The following is an 18,177-nucleotide window of genomic DNA, read 5'->3' as shown; positions in this document are numbered from 1 at the left end:
ACTTCAGATACAAAAATGATACATGCCTACAAATTGGATAGTCATATGCAGTAAATCATAACCTTTCCTATGATGCCTTATGTGAGTTATCTTGCATAAAGTGCATCTCAGTTATGTCATATTCATATCATAAGCATATTTTCATAAATATGAAGTGCAATGTCACATGGTCCTTTAAGGGAAGAGGCATCTAGTCCTAGCTCTGACACTTACCTGGCCTCCCTAGGTGTAGAAAGTGAGCAATGTCCCATGATAGGCAAGTCACATGACTAAAGCAGACTTCCTGTGATGGAGATAAGACAGAACCCTGTGGCTCCAGGGAGACTCCCAGGAGTTGCTGGTCAGTAGAGAGTAGGGAGAAGCTCAGAGGAGACCAGGAAGGGGTTAGGAGACCCAACAGACCCTCAGGAAGGAGGATCAGCTTGACTCTGGGGTGAAAACCTTTGTTTTGGGTAACCTGGAAGGAGTGGACTTTTTGTACTAATGACTTAAATGGAGGGCCAAGTTGCTGCAGCAAAGATGAATGCAATTGTGGGAGGAATTGTGCTGATGTCTCTGCTGTAACTATCAGAACTCAGAAACTTTGTTTGCATTTGGAATGACTCTTGATTTCAGCCATCAGTGGAAACCCCTGGTGTTGAGAAGAATAATCACAGTTTGCATTCCAGTTCCAACCAGGGTTGAGCTAGCACAAATTGCAGCTGTAGTAAGGGATTTGCACTAAGAGTGTAGCAACTTCCTGGGTGACTGAAGCAAGGATTTATTCCAAGGATAGACAAAGTCTAAGGCTGTGCCTGTTAAGTGTCCCATTCTCTGTCTCCTCCCCCATGTTTCGTATCTGTTCCATTGCTTGCTCTCTGTCTTGCCTTTGGTGCTTTTTCCAAAGAAGAGTTTGATTGTAAGAGCTGGACACCTTGAGTTGGACTCTTCCCCAGTGCTGACACCACAATTCGACATCAGCGAGACGCTGCCCTGGCAGGAGCTGCCATCCGCCCAGTGAGACATCATCTGTCAGCTGGAACATTAAGTTACGTGCTATGGGGGCCAAGCCCATTAAAACACAATCCATCTCAGGAACCTAGCAAGGGATACATTGACCAGCCATAGCATTAAGAGCCACAGCAGACTTCCTACACTCAGCATTTCCCTCTGAAAAGAAGCTTGCTAAATGATTCCTCTGCAAGTTTCCTCATCTGCATCCCCAGGAGACGGTTTGCCTCCCATGACAGTGCATTTACTGTATCCACTGGCTGCGTGCTAATACATTTTTCTTCTTGTCATGAAAAAAAATTAACACATTAATAATTCTGATTAACTGTAAAGGGCTGGTTATCAGTGGTATCCCCATAGTACAATTACCTACTTCCGCCTTCCTTGTAATAAAGGAGGATCTCTGTATGTGGATGTCAGACTGTTATTGCAATAACTCAACTCAGCTTCCAAATCCCACAGACCTGGACAGTCTTTTGCATCTCTGCAACAGTGGAAAAATCTCAGACAAGGGGGTTTGGAGGGAAGAAATCATGGAAGTACTCTCCTGGAGTTCCTCCCTTTCCTAAGGCGCCCTGCCTGCTGTACCCTTTTGAAGCAGGGTGAACCATAAAGGGCATCTGCCTCAATTTTCCCTTTAGGGGGACCCAGTAATTTCACTTCCAGCTTTCTTGTCTCAATACTACACCTCCTTGGGACTGGCTTACTGTGAAATATTGTGCAAATAGTCCGAAACACAAGCCCAAAACCTGTTGTCCATTTCGCACTCCAGTGTAAGCAGCCATTAGAACTCAAAACATCTCTCCCTCCTCAATGCCCCACACACTGCTGCTTTCTGCTTCACTCTGACTTTGTCAATCCTCTTCTGTCCTTGTACCGGCCATTACAGCCTTTTCAGCTGGAATGCAACTCCATTCTTTCCAGCAGGAACCCTCCACAGCCTCTGTTCTGGGAGCATTCCTCATTTTCCTGGCCCTCTCTTGTTTCCTCTAGGTCCAGCTCTTTACCCCTGGCGATGTCAGCTACTTAGTCTTTCATCTTCAGCTCACCTGCTCCCTTACCTTGACCCCTCCCTAGCCCTTGGTTACAGCTTTTCCGATTACAGCTGGCAGGCAACTCCCTTGGCAGCTTTTCCTGCCTTCAGCTATCCAGCTTTAGCTTTCTTGTTTGGGGACTCCTTGTGGAAACCCCTCTTGGTGCTCTCCTGACTTTGGCCTTCCCCCAGGAAGCACCATTTGCTCCCTCCCGAGACTTCTCCAGTTTTCTAGTGGCATATCCTTCCCCCTCACTGAATCAGGCTGTTCTGTCTCACCTCTTAAATAACTCAGGGGTGTGGAACCTACATCACTTTCACGGGCCAGCCACTCTGTGACACTCCTTTATTGTTCTCTCAGGGGACAAGTTTGCACTTTCTCCACCCCTATGGAATAGGTACGCTCCAGCCAGCTGGATCCCCAGGGCCAGAGCTATCCCCTTAGAAGCCCCACTGCAATTTATTGGCTTTAGCATTTCTCATTCCTGCAGAATAGCTCCACTAGCTGCTCCCTGTGCTTCTAGGTGGGGGTGCCATGAAAAAATAATGCAGATCAGGGTTATATTATCTTTTCTACAAAATGTTTTTGGGTCTGGATGGGGAACATTATACTTCCCCTCTGGCCCTACCGCTGGCCCATGTATTCTTTCCCTTCACTTATCTTGCTCTGTCTCCATTCCCTTCCATATACAGGTATGGTTGTGTCTAGACTACAGGGTTTTGTTGACAAAAGTGGCCTTTTGATGACAAAACTATACCTGAGTCTACACTACCGCCGAGTTCTGTCGACAGAACTCAGCAGTTTTGTCGACGGCGGTAAACCTCATTCTATGAGGAATAATGCCTTTTGTTGACAGAATTCTGTCAACAGAAGGTGTTATTGCATCTACACTGTCCTTTGCGTCTACACGCTCATGTCGACGAAGTGGCTTGTTTTGTCGACAGAACTGGATGTAGTCTAAACACTCTTTGTCAACAGAAGCATTGTCGACAGTATCTGTTGACAAAGCCTCTGTCGACAAAAGCCTGTAGTCTAGACATACCCATAGAATTGATCCTATAGAACACCTCTGGCAGCATCCAGAGAAGAGGTGAACAATGCCAGAAAAGAGGCCAACACCTGCTAAGAGGGAGGAAGGAAATTCATAGGTGGAGGGCTCCCTGTGTGCATAAATCTAGCAGGGGCAATCTGGGCCATTGCTGATAACGATTCAGTCAGGCAACGTCTAAAACTACACCCCTCGGTAGGCAGAGGGATGTAAATGAGACGTATCAAAAGTGCAAATGAAGCCGAGATTTAAATATCCCGCGTTTCTTTTGCATAATGATGGCTACCGTTTTTTTCCGAAACAGAAACTGCCCTCCCCCCTGGCAGTTTAAATGGGGCATTTTTGACAGAAATGCCCCATTTTGAAAGATCCTGTACTCCTTATTTCGTTTAGAAAAAAAGCGGCAGCCTCCATTATGCAATTGAAGTGCAGGATATTTAAATCCCGGCTTCATTTGCACTTTCGATACATCTAATTTACCTCCCTCTGCCAACAGAGGGGTGTAGTTTAGACGTAGCCTCATTAACAACATGAAAGTGATCCAGCTCAGGGCATTGCTTTGGAAATTACGCTGCCCTCCACCCTAGTAAGATACAGAAGCAACTTCAGCCATTCAGCTAGCCGAAGAAGCTGACACATCTGAGCAGCATCTCTGTTATGCAGCGAGAAGAAACAAAAGATGACAGTGAATTATGGGGCTATAATCCCACACAGGAATTCCTGTGATGTCATCAATCATGCATGTCACCCTGGAGCAATATGCGGAGCTACAAGAGCACGGCTGCGGCGTTAGAGAGCCAATATTCAAAACTTGCTGAGTTTTATTTTATATCCTAAGAAGAGGTGTGTGATACACATACATGAAGGGGCCCTGTGGGTGCCAAATGAGCACAGGGAATAGTTTTCAGGGCCCCATGTCCCAGAATACCAGGATTCTACCAAGTGAAGTGTGTGAGTGGCCCATAGTGATAGGAGAGCCAATGGGGGCAACTGCCCAGGGGCCCAGAGATACAAAGGGGCCCAAGGCTCCTGGCCACTGTCGCTGCTACTGTGGCAGTGACCAGAGCACCAGGCCTTGTAAGTCGCTGCTGGAGTGCTGTATGGTGCGCTCCAGGTAGGGCTTGGGGCTGGGGAGCTGGGAACATGGTGTTGCAGTCCGGGCAATGCTGAGGGCTGGCTGCCCCCAATCCTGCCCTCTCTTCCTGAGGGCCCACCCTTTCTGGGGGTGCAGAACGGGGCTGTCGGCCCCACTGGATATATGAGCTTTTTGAAAAACTATCTAGACAGTGGTGCATGCATCTAGATTTATTGATGCACACCATATCCACACATTATGTATCATGATGAAGCATATTTATGAGCTGCAATTTACTATTGTACCGTATCCATATCAAACTACAAACTCCATTTTGTTTTCGGAGTGACATTCTGGTTGTAAGATGGTACTGTCCCTTTCCTGTGATCCTTTTATCTCCATTGTAGTTTGAAGCCATCAAGGGTCATTTATATGGAGGGTCTCCTATTCAAATGCAAGTATCCCTGGACAGTGAGTCAGCTACTGCCCATTAATGGAAGAGCGTGGCCCTTGACCACTTACCAAATTGTTGGAGTGCTCTCCCTACATCATAAAAAATGATTACCCGCCCCTGGTATGGAGTCTGCAGCTCCAACTGCAGAACTGGGGTGCCTTGACCAACTTTGAATATGACTCCTCTAACTTATGCTAGTGCTTTAATCAACATGGCCAGGCCAAAGGTAGGAGTCACGTTCTGGTGAGAAAAAACCAGGGCAAGCCAGGCAGATGTTGTCCCCAGCTGGCAAAATGAGTCAGAATTCAGAGGTGGAGTGAGCCATCCTTGAATCCTGCATTCAACACAAGCACATGCAGATGTTCTTCTTCAGCCTTTCAATTTTCCTCCTGTGTGTGCTTGTCACCTCTGGCCTAAAAGCAGGATTAGTTTTATCAAAAATGATTGAGGAGCCAAAATTCAACTTTTAACTGGGTCTTCCTTTCCCCAAGGAGAACATTTGCCATTACTGGGGGCTTTCAGTAAAAACCCAAATTAAAGGTAATCAATCAGGCAAATAAAAGGAGAAAAAAAGAGACTTTTCCCCCATATTAATGTTCACTCAATCTTTGATTTTCAGATGTTTAAATCTATAACCTTTTCTAAAACCTTTTATCTTTTTATGTGTTGAATACATTTTAACAAGGATCCTTTTGCCTGATTAATCAGAGAAGCCACATCTTTTTGCAGGAATCCATGAACCCCAAATTAACTCTAGCATTATGGTAGGAAAAGAAAACCTTATTTAATGTAACTTTTCAGTCCCACATCTATCAGTGCAAGAAGCCATGCTGCCATACTTCTATTTAGTTCTCTCTTTGTTATGAGTATTCATTACTTGCATTGTGGTAGCAATTCAAATTCGCAGTCAGGGATCAGGGCTGCTCTGATAGAGTGACCATATTTCCCTATGCTGTACATCGGACACTTGGTAAAACTACTCAAATTCAAGCAAGTTCATTGGAAATCAGTCAGAACCAACATTCAAATTAACATCAAGTTGACTGAGCCCGTTAAAAAGAAATACTGCATAGCCGGAGTCTTTCTACAGTAGAGTCCGGATTATCCGACCTTCGGTAATCTGACACTCCGCTTTATCTGACACTGCAGCTCCCAGGGATAAAGCGACGCCGGCAGTAGCGGCATCAGTGGATCCAGGGCGCGGGCCAGGAGAATGGCCCCGCTCGCTGCCCTGTCACTCTCCTGGAGCCGCTGATGCCGCTCCTGCTGGCGCCGCTTCATCCCTGGGAGCTGCAGGGTCGGATAAAGTGCGGGCGGGAGAATGGCCCTGCTCACTACCCTATTGCTTTCCTGAAGCCGCTGATGCCTGTAGCACCTGGGGACGAAGTGGTGCTGGCAGGAGCGGCATCAGCGGCTCCAGGAGAGCGACGGGGTAGCGAGTGGGGCTGGGCACCCGGGAGCTGCAGGGAGGAAAGGGGCCAGAGCCAGGCAGGGATGGGGCCAGGATACATACAGTATTGTCCTTATCATCCGACATATTCAGTAATCCGACCACGTGTCAGTCCCGGTTAGATCGGATAATTGGGACTGTGGAAGAAAACATTGTCCTCACTGAGTTTGTAAGCAACAAGTAGCCAGAGGCAGTTTTATTATGAGCTGCAGCAAGGGAAAAACTGGTTCGGACGGGGGGGAGTCCCACCCCTCACCGAGGCAGATCTTCGAATACAAGCAATTATGAAGCAGTTTATATACTGTCTATTAAATATAATAACAATAACAATTAGTCTCCTTCCCATTACAAACACCAATGGCTAACAGTTATTTAGTTCCACCCAGATGCTCCTTATCTCAAGGTCCCTACCAGAGTCAGCATTCTATCCTTATCTCCGTATGGAGGCGAGAGGCGAAGGCAGCGTCTAATTACAGATCTCGCGTTGTCAGGCCACAGACTTAGCCTGACTCTTGCTCTCTTGTTAACAAGACCAGGATGGCTGCACACAAATTCCCTTATTCCCTTTTCCTGCCTCCACAGGACTCTACTGTATTTACCTTCTTATCTTTAAGGCTTGCACAGAGAGAGGTGACATGCACACACTTCTTTATGCCTCTCTCTCACACAAGGATGGGGGTGACTGACTGACCTGACCCAACCCTTCTTGCCCAGTGCCTGCCACCCTCCAAGCCTGGCTGAGTCCCAGGGATGGACCTGCCTTTCTTGGTATTTGGTGCCATGTCTTCTCAAGGCAACATGTGTGGTGCATGTAGGGTCACAGGACCCGCCTCCTCCCACCCCAGATTTGTTGGTGTTTACACAAGAATGTGGCAAACTGCAGCCTTTTACAACTGTGGGGGAGGGAAGGGATAGGAGCAGCTTCCAGTGGAATGGAGGTGGGGGATTACTTGGCCTGTGTTTTTTGAGAGGTCATCTCTTCCCTCCCATCCCCCCATTGCCCTAAGGCTGGAAGCAGCTTGTCCCTTCCTGCTTGCACAGTGTAGAAAAGCAGCTAATACCTCCAAGCCGCTGACGGCCTCCTACATAACCCTGCTGCCTCCTGTCTCCTGGCCACAGTATGGGCAGGAAGGAGTTAGGTCCTTAGGATGCATAGTCACCGTGTCCTTTGGAACCTGACAGTAGGGGCTTCAAGCCAATTTGGCCAGAGAGGCAAGGAGGGTGCCTATGGGACAGAGGAGCTCCACTCTCCCTGAGACCAGGATGTAGGTGGGGGGGGGGGGGGGGGAGGGCAGCATGTGAAGAGGATGCTAAGTGCCCCTGCCTGGGGACCTGCACAGTTGGATCACAAAGAGGATGGTAATTGCTTCCTCCCCACCAATCCAGAGCCTAGCTGATGGGTGGAGAAGCTTCCCCATGACAGTGTGGTGTCTTGGCTCTTGCAGGACTTGGCTCTTCCTGACCAGTGCCCTGGGCTGTAGGGTCTTGAGCTGTCCCTGGTGCCAGCCCAGCCAGAGGCAGTGGGGGAAGGACGGAGCCTGCTAGCCACAATGTCAGTGATCTGAATGATCTGACCAGCAGCTGGTTTTCTGCACAGCGCTGGGAGTAGGATACACCCTGCTACGGGGGGAGACGGGAACATAGAGGAGCAGCGAGGCTGTGGAGGTGGTGAACGGGCACAGCTGGGAGAGGACAGTGAGAGGGGAAGCACGTAAAGGGCAGATGGGTGGGTAGCAGTGGTGACATGTAACCAGCCAACACCTGCAGCAAGCAGCCTGGAAACCCGCCAGAGTGCGGGTGGAGGTGGAGGGAGCCTGCTGGCAGAGAATGGGCATGCAGCTGTGACTGCACTGATGGGCCAGCAGGGGGAGCAGCCAGACCTGCAAGCTTTGACTTTGCTGGACCACCAACCTTGCACACTCACCCCATGGTCAGCCACTGGAACCTCCCCCCCCCCCCCGCCACTGCTAGTGTGTGGGCAGCTGGCGAGCAAGGATCTGGCCAGCAGTAGGACACACTAACATGGCCTGTCTTCAGGTGAGACTGTGATGGTTTAAGCCCTATGGACGGTTTCCTTGCTGAGTGGAGAGAGCCATAGAGCATTATGTAACCCACACATCTAGTGGCTGTGGTTCACTGTCCCATGTAGTGGCACTTAGACCACATACAGCAAGAGATAAGAACAAGGGAGCTCTACAGCCTAAGCTGAGAGCCAGCTGGTTTTATAGCTCAAGTTGTAGCGACTCCTGCACTAAGCTCCAGAGATCCCAGGCACAAATCCACCTGCAGGCAGTTACAATTGCACTAGCCATGGGGAGCATAAGCCCCATGAAAACAATCCTGTAACTTCCCTGCCCCATATAACGATCATGGCCTCTCCCAAACAAGCCTTCCTTGCAACTCTGCCCCATCTGTGGCTAGCAGATTCAGAGAAACTGAGGACTGGGGCCTGCGGAGGGCAGGTACAGAGTGCCAGGTGCAATAAACCAAGGTACCAAGTGCTGCCCAAAATGGGGAGAGCAGAGGAACCTGATCCTGACTTCACTGAAAAGCTGCTGCACAGCCACCAGGTTGCTCCTGCCTAATGTGAAGCTAACTGCTCGTTAGCACTACTAAGCATGTGCTTAAATGCCAGCCGTATCCATTAACCCTCTGCACATTTATTACCTCACCCTCTTGTGAATAAGACAGAGGGCCTGGCAGGAGGGCGTGTTCTGTGTCCCACCCACTAAGCCATTTCCAGCACCCAAGTTGTTTCCATCAAATCTTTACAGGAGCAGGTGGAGGTGCAGGGTCTGAGCATGATGGGGATGGGAGGTGCTTACCTGGCTCTGTGTCTCCTGCTGCTCCCAGGCACCACCACCTGCTGCTCCCATTGGCCATGATCCCAGCCAATGGGAGCAGTGAGGAAAGCCTTCCTGCACTGTCATTGCTCCTGCTGGGGGGAGAGGGAGCAGCAGCATGTGTGTGTGGGACATGGGGCTGGAGTGCCAGCATAGGCTCCCTGCTGTGGGGGATGGTGTGAACTCCTAGCCCATGTCCCACCTTCAAGATGGCCACAGATCTCTAGTGGTCCACAGGCCACACTTTGAGAGCCACTGGACTAATCTAATGTGTGTGGGAGGGAAGGCTGTCCCAATCTCTGTTTATACACTAAACATAAAACTGCTTTCTTTCAGCAATAGGATTCACTTTTACCAACTATGAGTGAGGCCCAGACAGTATGAGTACATCACATCAGACCAAAAGTGAATCTATTCTACCTGATAAAAAATAAAAACTGAAACCTATGGAGGATTTTTAATGTAAAATATTGTGAGTGTAAAATGTATGTAATTAAAGGATTAGGTTTAGGTTTATAGTGAGCATGTGCAGAGAATGAGCCAAAGAGGGCTGAAAGCCAGCTTTACTCATAGTGTGTGACTTTGGGGAAGTGGTTCTCAACCTGTAGATCACAGACCCTTTGCAGAACTGCATATGCGGCTCACAGTGGCAAACAGGTTGTGAACCACTACTCTGTGGCAATGTTGTTGGGTCTGTTCTACCTGATCATCACTCACGCACTAATGAATTCAAGCCCTACTGTGAGCAAAACCCTGAAATAAAAAGGCATGTTCTTCCAGTCTTCCTCTGCTAGAGGAGTTTTGTGTTTTGGGGAAATGTAATGTGAGCACAGCAAACTATTCAGAAAGCCCTAACCCAATTTTTAAAATAAATGATACATGCAAACACTTACTGGGAGGGGAGGGGAAGTCAGGGAGCAGAAGAATATGTGGGGAGGGATTGGGGCTGCAGTGAGAAAAGGGGGATAAATGGAGATGAGAGATATGGGAAGGAGGAACAGTTGTGGGCATAGGTTGGGGAAGGAAAACATGGAGACTGGAAAAATTGGATCAGGTGCATGTGTCAGTCTCACACCCTCCCTTGATCTGGAGTACCCTAGGGGGCAGACCATGGTGGGAGGAGGAGGGCTGGGGTTAGGTAACCTTACCTGCCCACAAGGGAGCTGTGGGCTGTCTGTGTGGGGACACTGCTGCCAGGAAATTGGCAGCAGTGTGAGAGACCCCCTGCAAACTGCTCTTTATTTGCTCTCTAAATAGCCCTTTAACAGCTGTTTAAAATAGCTTCCCCCTCTAAGTCCCTGCCAGCTCTTTAAATAGGTTCCTGTTGATTCTTTAACTACCCCCCCTACAGCTCAGGCCGCTCTTGTGGAAGCTGCACACTGGGGTGCACATGCTTACTTTCACCTCTGATGGAGACTCTGAGAGCCAGTAGGTGGAGGGGTCTCCACAGAAGTTTGAAAGGATGGCCCAGGTCTATACTGGAGGAGATCAGTCTCCAAGCACTCTTCTAGCTGCACCTATTTGTGAGGGCTTCTCACAGTGATAGCAGCCTCCCTGAAACATACCCTTCCTTGGTGGAGGCAGGGAGGAATGGAAAAGGGGGGAAAGAAGCAGGAAGAAAGAGGGAAGGGAGGAGGGAAAGGGAAACCTAAACGAACAAACCCTCAATACCCTGAGTGATTCTATGGGAAAAAGTCCTTGGGAGGAAATCAACTCACCGTAACCCACTGATTTCTAAACTTAGAAATCAGCTGGTATCACATGGATCAGACTGAACAGGTTTCAAACCTCTCTGAGGCGCTTACCTTCCAAACAGGGACTACACAATCAGTAGTAAGGAAGGAAAAAAATCGTAACGAGGTTCCTCCTCATGCTCACATCTATGAATCCTAATTCTCTCTCTGTCCCCAAGGAGAGACGTTGAGGAGTCTTGCTGTTGCAAAGCCACGGGCGTCTCTGAGGTTGCCCCTGCCTTGTGCTTCTGTCCTGCCTGGCTGATGTCGGGGTCTCTCTATGAGGTCATCAGCTCCCCACCCTTGTCTCCCAATAGATGAAGGTCCTACCACAGGCTTTTGTGATGTCACTACCACACCCACCTCTCCCTTGTAAGGTACCAGGGTGTTCTGTCCCTGGACAGCCTCCTTGGATGTTTGTGTGGCTTCTCCTGGATCATACCAGTTATTGAGTCTGGGGTTCAACCTGGCTGCACAGTAAAACTCCAAAGGCTGCTCCCTATGCCACACTCAGTTTTTCATTAATTAGTAGACTTTATGGCAAGGAGGGACCATTAGAGGATCGAATCTGCTCCTTGCATATCCCAATCCTTCTGTATATCATAGTAACTGAGCATTGATCCAAGCACACATCAAAAAGGCATTTAGTCTTCATTAGAAGACATCAAGAAATGGTGAATCCATCATTTGCTGTGGTAGTTTGTTCTAATGGTGAATCATCCTCACTGTGAAATATTTGTGCTTTATTTCTAATATGAATTGGTATGTTTTCACTTTCTAGCCACTGGTCTTGTTCTGCCTTTCTCCAGGGCTTTAAACAGTCCTTGAATACCTGACATTTTCTCTCCAGGAGGGCACTTAGATACTTCAATTAAGTCACCTCTTGGCCTTCTTCTGTAGAAGCTAAACAGACTGAGCTCCTTGCGATAGCTCACAAGATGACATTTATCTTCAGCCCTCAAAACATTGGGCTTTTTGCTTCCCTGTCTCCCATTTTTCAACACCTTTTAAAAATGTGGCCCCTAGAACAGGCTGCAGCCTCCAATCTCAGTGTCATAGATGCAGTTTCATCTCCCTGACCTACTTACTCCTCTGCTCAGATGTCTAATGATGGCTTTAGTTGTAGTCACCACAACACTGTCCTGGCATAATAAGCAGTGGTGACTAATGGCTGCTGAGCCACTGTCCAGTGTTTTGTAGGCTTCATGTATCAGGAGATGGTAAGAAGTCTAGAGGAGGAAAGTGTAAGGGGCCTTGTGGATTATTATAGGGAACTTCTCCCAGGCAGAAGGGGCTACATGGGAGGCAAGGGCAATAGTACGTCCTGTGACACAGTTTCAGGTTTACCATGATGCTGGGGCTCCATAGCACCGGTCCATAAGTAGAAAGGCCTCCCCGTGTCCAGACCATGGCGCCTTCTGCTCTCCCTGCTCTGTCCTGTGGCTCTACCCACAGCTCACCCCTCTTTATCCCTCCCCCTTCCCTGACCCCAGAGTATGGGGCTAGTGATGCGGCTTGGTTGGGTAGGCTCTAGGGGGTCATAAAGTCTCAGGGATCTGCCCCTCTCTTCAGCGTGACTCTGGTTCTGGTCATCTCTGCTACCGCCAGTACTGCCACTGGTGGTGCCCCACCCACCTCTTTCCAGCTGCCTGGGACCCATTCAGGGCTGGGCTGGGCCAGTGTGTGGAGGTAGTGTAAGGGCCTTATCTGGACTGGGCCCCTTAAGCAAGTGGGTCTTGAGAGAGCCTGGGCCATGCAGGCCCCGCTCCCACTCTGGCCTGGCTGATTATACTGCTCCATTTGGAAAGTAGGATAAGGGACCCTCTGAAGGTAGGGAAGTGGTGTGGGTTCTTGAGTGGACAGGGGGATATGGCATTTGCCTCTGGAGCACAGGGCAGTAGTGGTTGTGGTTTCAAGTCCCACCCACTCTGGGAGTGGTGGGTCAGCCAACATCGGCTGCCCCATGGATGGAGCTGGTCCTGGCTGATTATGCTACTCCATCTACATGCCTGAGGAGTTCAGGAGAGATCATGCTTCTGGGAGGCAATTCCTACCCTAGGAATGAGTCCAGCCCCCTGCACTCCTAGGTGACAACCTGAGAGAATCTACAGTGCCTCTCAGGCAGATTCTGAAACACAGGGAGACCCCCACAAGGTGGGTGTGAACCTCTACAGGCAATGGGATATTCCAGAGCTCAGAAGCTAACAGGGTGGGAGTGGCAAGTTCTGACATGACACACCTGCCCTCTGAATTTTTAATCTTCTGATAGTTCAGTATCTATTTAACCCACTTAAATCTATGTTTAAATCCATGGCCTCTGGTATCAGTGGCTGCTCCTATAACATGAGGGAATTGGAGGAGAGAAATCAACTTTCAATTTGTCTCAGGAACATTTAGAAATTCCTCTCCCCCTCAACTACCCACCGCCCAGGTTGTTTCCTAGCCATTTACTTTGCTTATCTACATTTTCTCAGGCCCTGGAGATATCTGTAAGGGGAGTCCAGTAAATTACATTGTCAAATTGGCTGGTATGAAGGAAAGTCTCAGGGAGAGGAGTGCCAGAGCCTCTTGAGATAGCACCGCAATGGAAATAGGTTATAAATCAGGAAACCAGGACCCGGGGCAAAGGTGACATACTAAAAATTCTGTCCTTGACATTTGTACAGAGGCACCACATTCTTGGCACCTGGGGGAAGGTTTGTCTGCTGTTGATTTATTTCTCTAAACTGCTAAATATGTTATCGCTTTCTGGAACACACACAGCCCCAGCAAACACCCCCTGCTGTATAAATAGCCACACAGCACTCCCTACTCCAGCAGACACCCTTCTCTTTCAGGGGAAAAACTGCAGACATGCATCCAACTTGCTACTCGGGGCTTAAGGAGCAACCTGTCTTCAACCAGGGCAGGATCAACTTGGATTCTCTCTTCCCAGTCCACCACTTCCACTTCACACCCCTTCAGGTGACAGGGCAATAAGAGAAACTGCTGGTGAATGATAAATACACTCCTAACCTTAAAGGACATGGATCACTTGATAGTTACCTTCTCTGTTCATTACCTTTGGGAGACCTGGCACTGGCCACTGTTGGCAGACAGGATACTGGGCTAGATGGATCTTTGGTCTCACCCAGCATGGTTGTTCCTATGTTCTTATTCCTGCTAATTCCTTCCTGTCATTTCTTGATTTCTTTTACTAGTTCTCAACTTCCATCTCCCATTTTCATTTTCTTCCTTTATCCATTTTCTTTCCTGTGATTTCTTCCCTACATCTCATTTCCATTTCAATCTCTACCTCTTCATACTGTCTCCCTCCACTGCCACTCCTGAGTTGACCCAGGGATGCCATAAAAAGAGCTCACAGAAGCACCTTCTTAAATGTCTGTCACCAAGACGATGTCCCTGTATATGGGTATCAGCAAGAGAGACATATGTGGTCCTAAATTCCTGCTTCCTCCTAGCTGTAGGCAACCGTACTGCTCCTGCCTCTCTTGAGTAGCTTACTGCAGCCTAGCAAAAGTGGATAGACTGCCACAGACATTGTGGAAGAGGGAGAAATATTAGTGTGTTTCTCCCAAAGTCTCAACACAAGATCCCCTAAAGCAAAATTTGCCAATATGGGCATAGTACAGAGGTGTGGAAGACAGTATTCAGTGTGCTGCAGAGCAGTGCCTACTGTGTTTGCCATTGAAAAAGTAATTGTTTTACAGTTCTATAACAGTTTCCATCCAAGAATGATGTTGGTAATTCAGTGCTGGTCCAAGTTAGAACAGCTTCAGGGCTGTTGTCTTGTTGCATTGGCTTGTAATGGCCCTTTACTGGCCATCAGGAATGACAGAAGACCTAGGCCATGTGCCATGGCAAAAGAGGGGCCTTCAGGCTGGTTGAAGAGCCTGCAAACACCATGAGCGAAGTTAGAGGGGAGAGCAGGCTAGTTCTTCTGATGGACCTATGGCAGGAGACCCTTCTAAGCACGGGCAGCAGAGAAAGAGGAAGCTGACCTGGTTGAAGTTTCTCTGTCCAGTTCCATTTCCATCTCTCCCATTACCATTTCCTCTCTGATATATTCTACTGTCTCTGAAAGGCCCGTACGTGTGTGTGTGTGTGTGTGTGTGCGCACGCAAAGCGTGCAAAATTCCCCCCCCGCCATGGTCCTCCAAGTAAGCATGCTCCGGCTGGCTAGGGGAAGGCAGGAGCAGCCCTCTGCCCAAGCCTCCCTCCCCCATGCTCTGACCAGCCAGGGGAAGGGGTTGTTTCCCCCGCTTACTTGGGGGACCATCGGGGTGTATTCACACCCTTGCAGTCCACACTTCCAAAAAAGCACCCTCCCACAGAAATTCCTGCTTATGGGCCTGTCTCATTATTCTGTCTCGTTCACTCCCTCCCCACTCCTCCACTCCCATTCGCAAAATCACTTCCTTTTCTCTCTCCCCCTGTGGGCCTCATTTCTTTTTCTCCCCTGAGTTCCCCTTCATTTATGTGTCTCTCATCTTTCCCCTGGGACAATCCCTCCTTGGTCTTTATCCCCCTCTTCCAGCCACCGAAGCATTAAAGCCGAAGGAATGGGAGTGGAGAGTGTCTGAGGTGGTTGTATGAAGCAGCCAGTTACTATAACCGTAACGGTATGCCCTAGACTTACCTCTAGGTTTGATGATTTGATTTTTTGCCCTCATTGGTAGTTAACTAAAGTTATCACTACTTGTCAGCTGTTCAATGCTCTGTGTGGAACGAACTGGGAATCCTCTATGTTTCTCTCTCACACAACCTACCCCTCTTATTTTGGAAGAAGGCTCCTCCCCCTTTGTTTATAGTCTGAGCAGAGAATTCAAGGACTGAAAGATTCTCTGAGAATGAGAAAACTTCTCATGTCTAGAAGTGATTCCTTATGGCCTCGTTTCTTCAAAACAATTCTCAATATTTAAAACCAAAATGTCCTGTCACTTGAGCGCTCATCTACTATAGTTTGTGGGAGTGATTTTCACAAGTACCTAAGGGATTTAGATGTACAAGTTCCATAGACAGTCAATGGAATATATGCCCTTAAATCCCTGCGGCATTTTTTCCTTTCTTTGTAGCTCTTAGTTAACTTGTCCATTTAAACTAGAGTTAATGGTGGATTCTGTATAAGTACCTCAACTTATTGAGACCTCACTTCAGATCTCAAGTAACTTCAATAATTCAGCCAAAGGCTAGGGGACAACTGCAGAAAGGATAGGTAAGTTCTGTGGTCTGTGATGTTCCATAGATCAAACCAGATGACCACAATGGTCCTTTCTGGCCATAATGTCTATGAATATCCTCACTTGTTTTCTTCCTCTCTGAGGTGACTATTGCTTCCTCAGTGCGTGAAAATAACTCCCACTAACGAGAACAGGAATAATTTTAGAAACTGGTGGTGTGGAAACTTGAAAAGTTCAGGGAGGAAATTACCAGACTGTGGGAGTGTGTCAAATGTTCACTATGGACTGGATGTAGTCTTAGAGAGAAGCCTGGGACAGATGTACGTCATACGAGCATCTGAAGTCTGCCATCCCTCATGCCACCAGTGACCCCTTTTCTACCTCAAGGGGTCATTTTGCTTTGGTGCTGGATTACAGCAAATTAATTGCTAAACTGTTACCCATTAACATACTATCTGTCTCCTCAGTTGTGTTCCCTACACATCTCTATAAATAGTTTTAAGCAACACACTCACTATGATCTTTAAACTGTGAATTTCTGTTGCCATGGTGTTATTTTTTTAAACCTAGCCATAGCGGTTCCAATCTGAGACTGTAAGCTCTTTGGGGCAGGGATTGTTATTGTGAATTGTCCATAGCCAAACACATCATCAGTACTAGATAACCAATAAATAGGTAGCACCTGTTTTCCAGGCATCACCTTTCTATTCCTTTGCTATGAATCCTTCCCATCTGTCGAGATTCCTTTTCCCAGGCCAAAGCAATCCTTTTGGAAATGTCTTGTTATGCATGAAGATATACTAGATGGGACAACAGGATGTCTTAGGAGTGCCACTGTGCCATTTTCCCTCCAGTAGAAGGGTGATGTCTGAGTCTACATGGTTTCTCCCTCTGCTTTTGTGACTCAAACCTAGAAGAACTGAAGTGGCTTCTATTAAACACTGGGCTAATCTGAATGACAGAGGGATTTGCATACACTTACCCTCAGTTCTCTGAAATAGCATTGCTATCATCTGCTGCTAGTATGGCAGATCTCATGGGAACCAGGAAATGTCTGTATTATTAAGTCTGAATTGTACACTGACTTCAATTACTACATGTTAATAAACTCTCCACCGAGCGCAAGGGAGCCTCTATCAAGCTTGAGTGCATCCTTAACTTTCAGAAACTGGAGCTCAAGATGCTATTTTTTTCCAAGTGGGGAGGGGCCTCCATAGCTCTTTAGACTATTTAGAAGTCAAATGAATCATTCTGTGGGTGTAAAGTTGGAAACCATCCCAGGATTTAGAAGGAAAAGTAATCAACAGGGTTTTAAACAAAGGAGACTCGGCAGAAGTAAAGCTCGTCAAACCATGTCAGTTTCTGACTAGCCTCCTGGCTTTTGACTTAAAATGGAATGTGATTCAGTGAGGAGAGGAGGACAGTGGTTATTCTTTAACTCTTTTGCTCTGCCTAGCTCAATAATTCGTATGATAGGAAGTGATTTGTTGAATGGAATGGATCTGCTAAATGGGAAGCACAAATGTTGTGATAGGGCAGATAGTGGTGTATTAGCCACTTCTTCCCTGCCTTAGCACCTAAAACCTTCCTTTGTACAATTATTCAAAGGAAGGTTTTAGGTGCTAAGGCAGGGAAGCAGCATAGGCCTGGGCTTGGAGTGTAAGCAGTCACACAGTCTGACCCCACCATTTGCCAGCAGGTAAGCTCCTCTGTTGCTTCCTTGCCATCAGCTCTCTCTTGCCCTTGGCTCTAGCAGCCTGGTTTACAGCCTGTAGGCCATTCCCTCTACTGCTGCTCCTCTTGCCTTCGAGCCCTCTACAGCCATCTGTCTCTGCCTCTGTCCCTCTGCCTTAGAGACACCAGCCAAAAAGGCCCTCTTGTGCTCTCTTGCCTTCAGCCTTCCCCAAGGAAGCACGATCTCTTAGCTCTGGTGCCTCTCTCCTCCCACTCTGCTCCTACTGATCCAGGCCCTAACACACTGAGGCTATGTCTACACTCGTGGCTTCTTGCGCGAGTAATATGCAAATGAAGCTAAGCGTGGAATATCGCCAAGCCTCATTTGCATACCTATGAACCACCATTTTTTTCAGAAGAGGCTCTTGTGCAAGAAGGAGTGCCTACACTGCCCCTTTCTTGCGCAAGAAAAACCCTCTTGCGCAATGCCATTGCACCTATTACTTTTCAGGAAGAACGGCATTGAGCAAGAGGGTTTTTCTTGCGCAAGAAGGGACAGTGTAGACAGCTCCTTCTTGCGCAAGAGCCTCTTCTGCAAAAATGGCAGCTCATTAGATATGCAAATGAGGCTCAGCAATATTCCATGCTTAGCCTCATTTGCATAGCTCTGGAGCAAGATCGCGCCAGTGTAGATAG

General features: G+C 48.0%; 1 protein-coding gene across 2 annotated transcripts in view; it reads right to left on the bottom strand.

Annotated features, from left to right (window-relative positions):
- The window catches only part of LARGE1 (LARGE xylosyl- and glucuronyltransferase 1), a 499,616-nt gene extending 488,759 nt beyond the window's left edge, over nucleotides 1-10,857 (bottom strand). The window contains exon 1 of one of the 2 annotated variants that reach the window (XM_025178894.3): nucleotides 10,700-10,857. The gene's annotated coding sequence lies outside the window, so the exon portion shown is untranslated. The remainder of the gene's footprint in view (nucleotides 1-10,699) is intronic. The other variant, XM_025178889.3, reaches the window with a different exon arrangement.
- Between the last annotated feature and the right edge of the window lie 7,320 nt (nucleotides 10,858-18,177).

Source organism: Pelodiscus sinensis, chromosome 1, assembly GCF_052426305.1.
Source record: "Pelodiscus sinensis isolate ZL-2025 chromosome 1, ASM5242630v1, whole genome shotgun sequence".
Lineage (NCBI taxonomy): Eukaryota > Metazoa > Chordata > Testudines > Trionychidae > Pelodiscus > Pelodiscus sinensis.
This window is presented reverse-complemented; position numbering and strand designations above follow the sequence as displayed.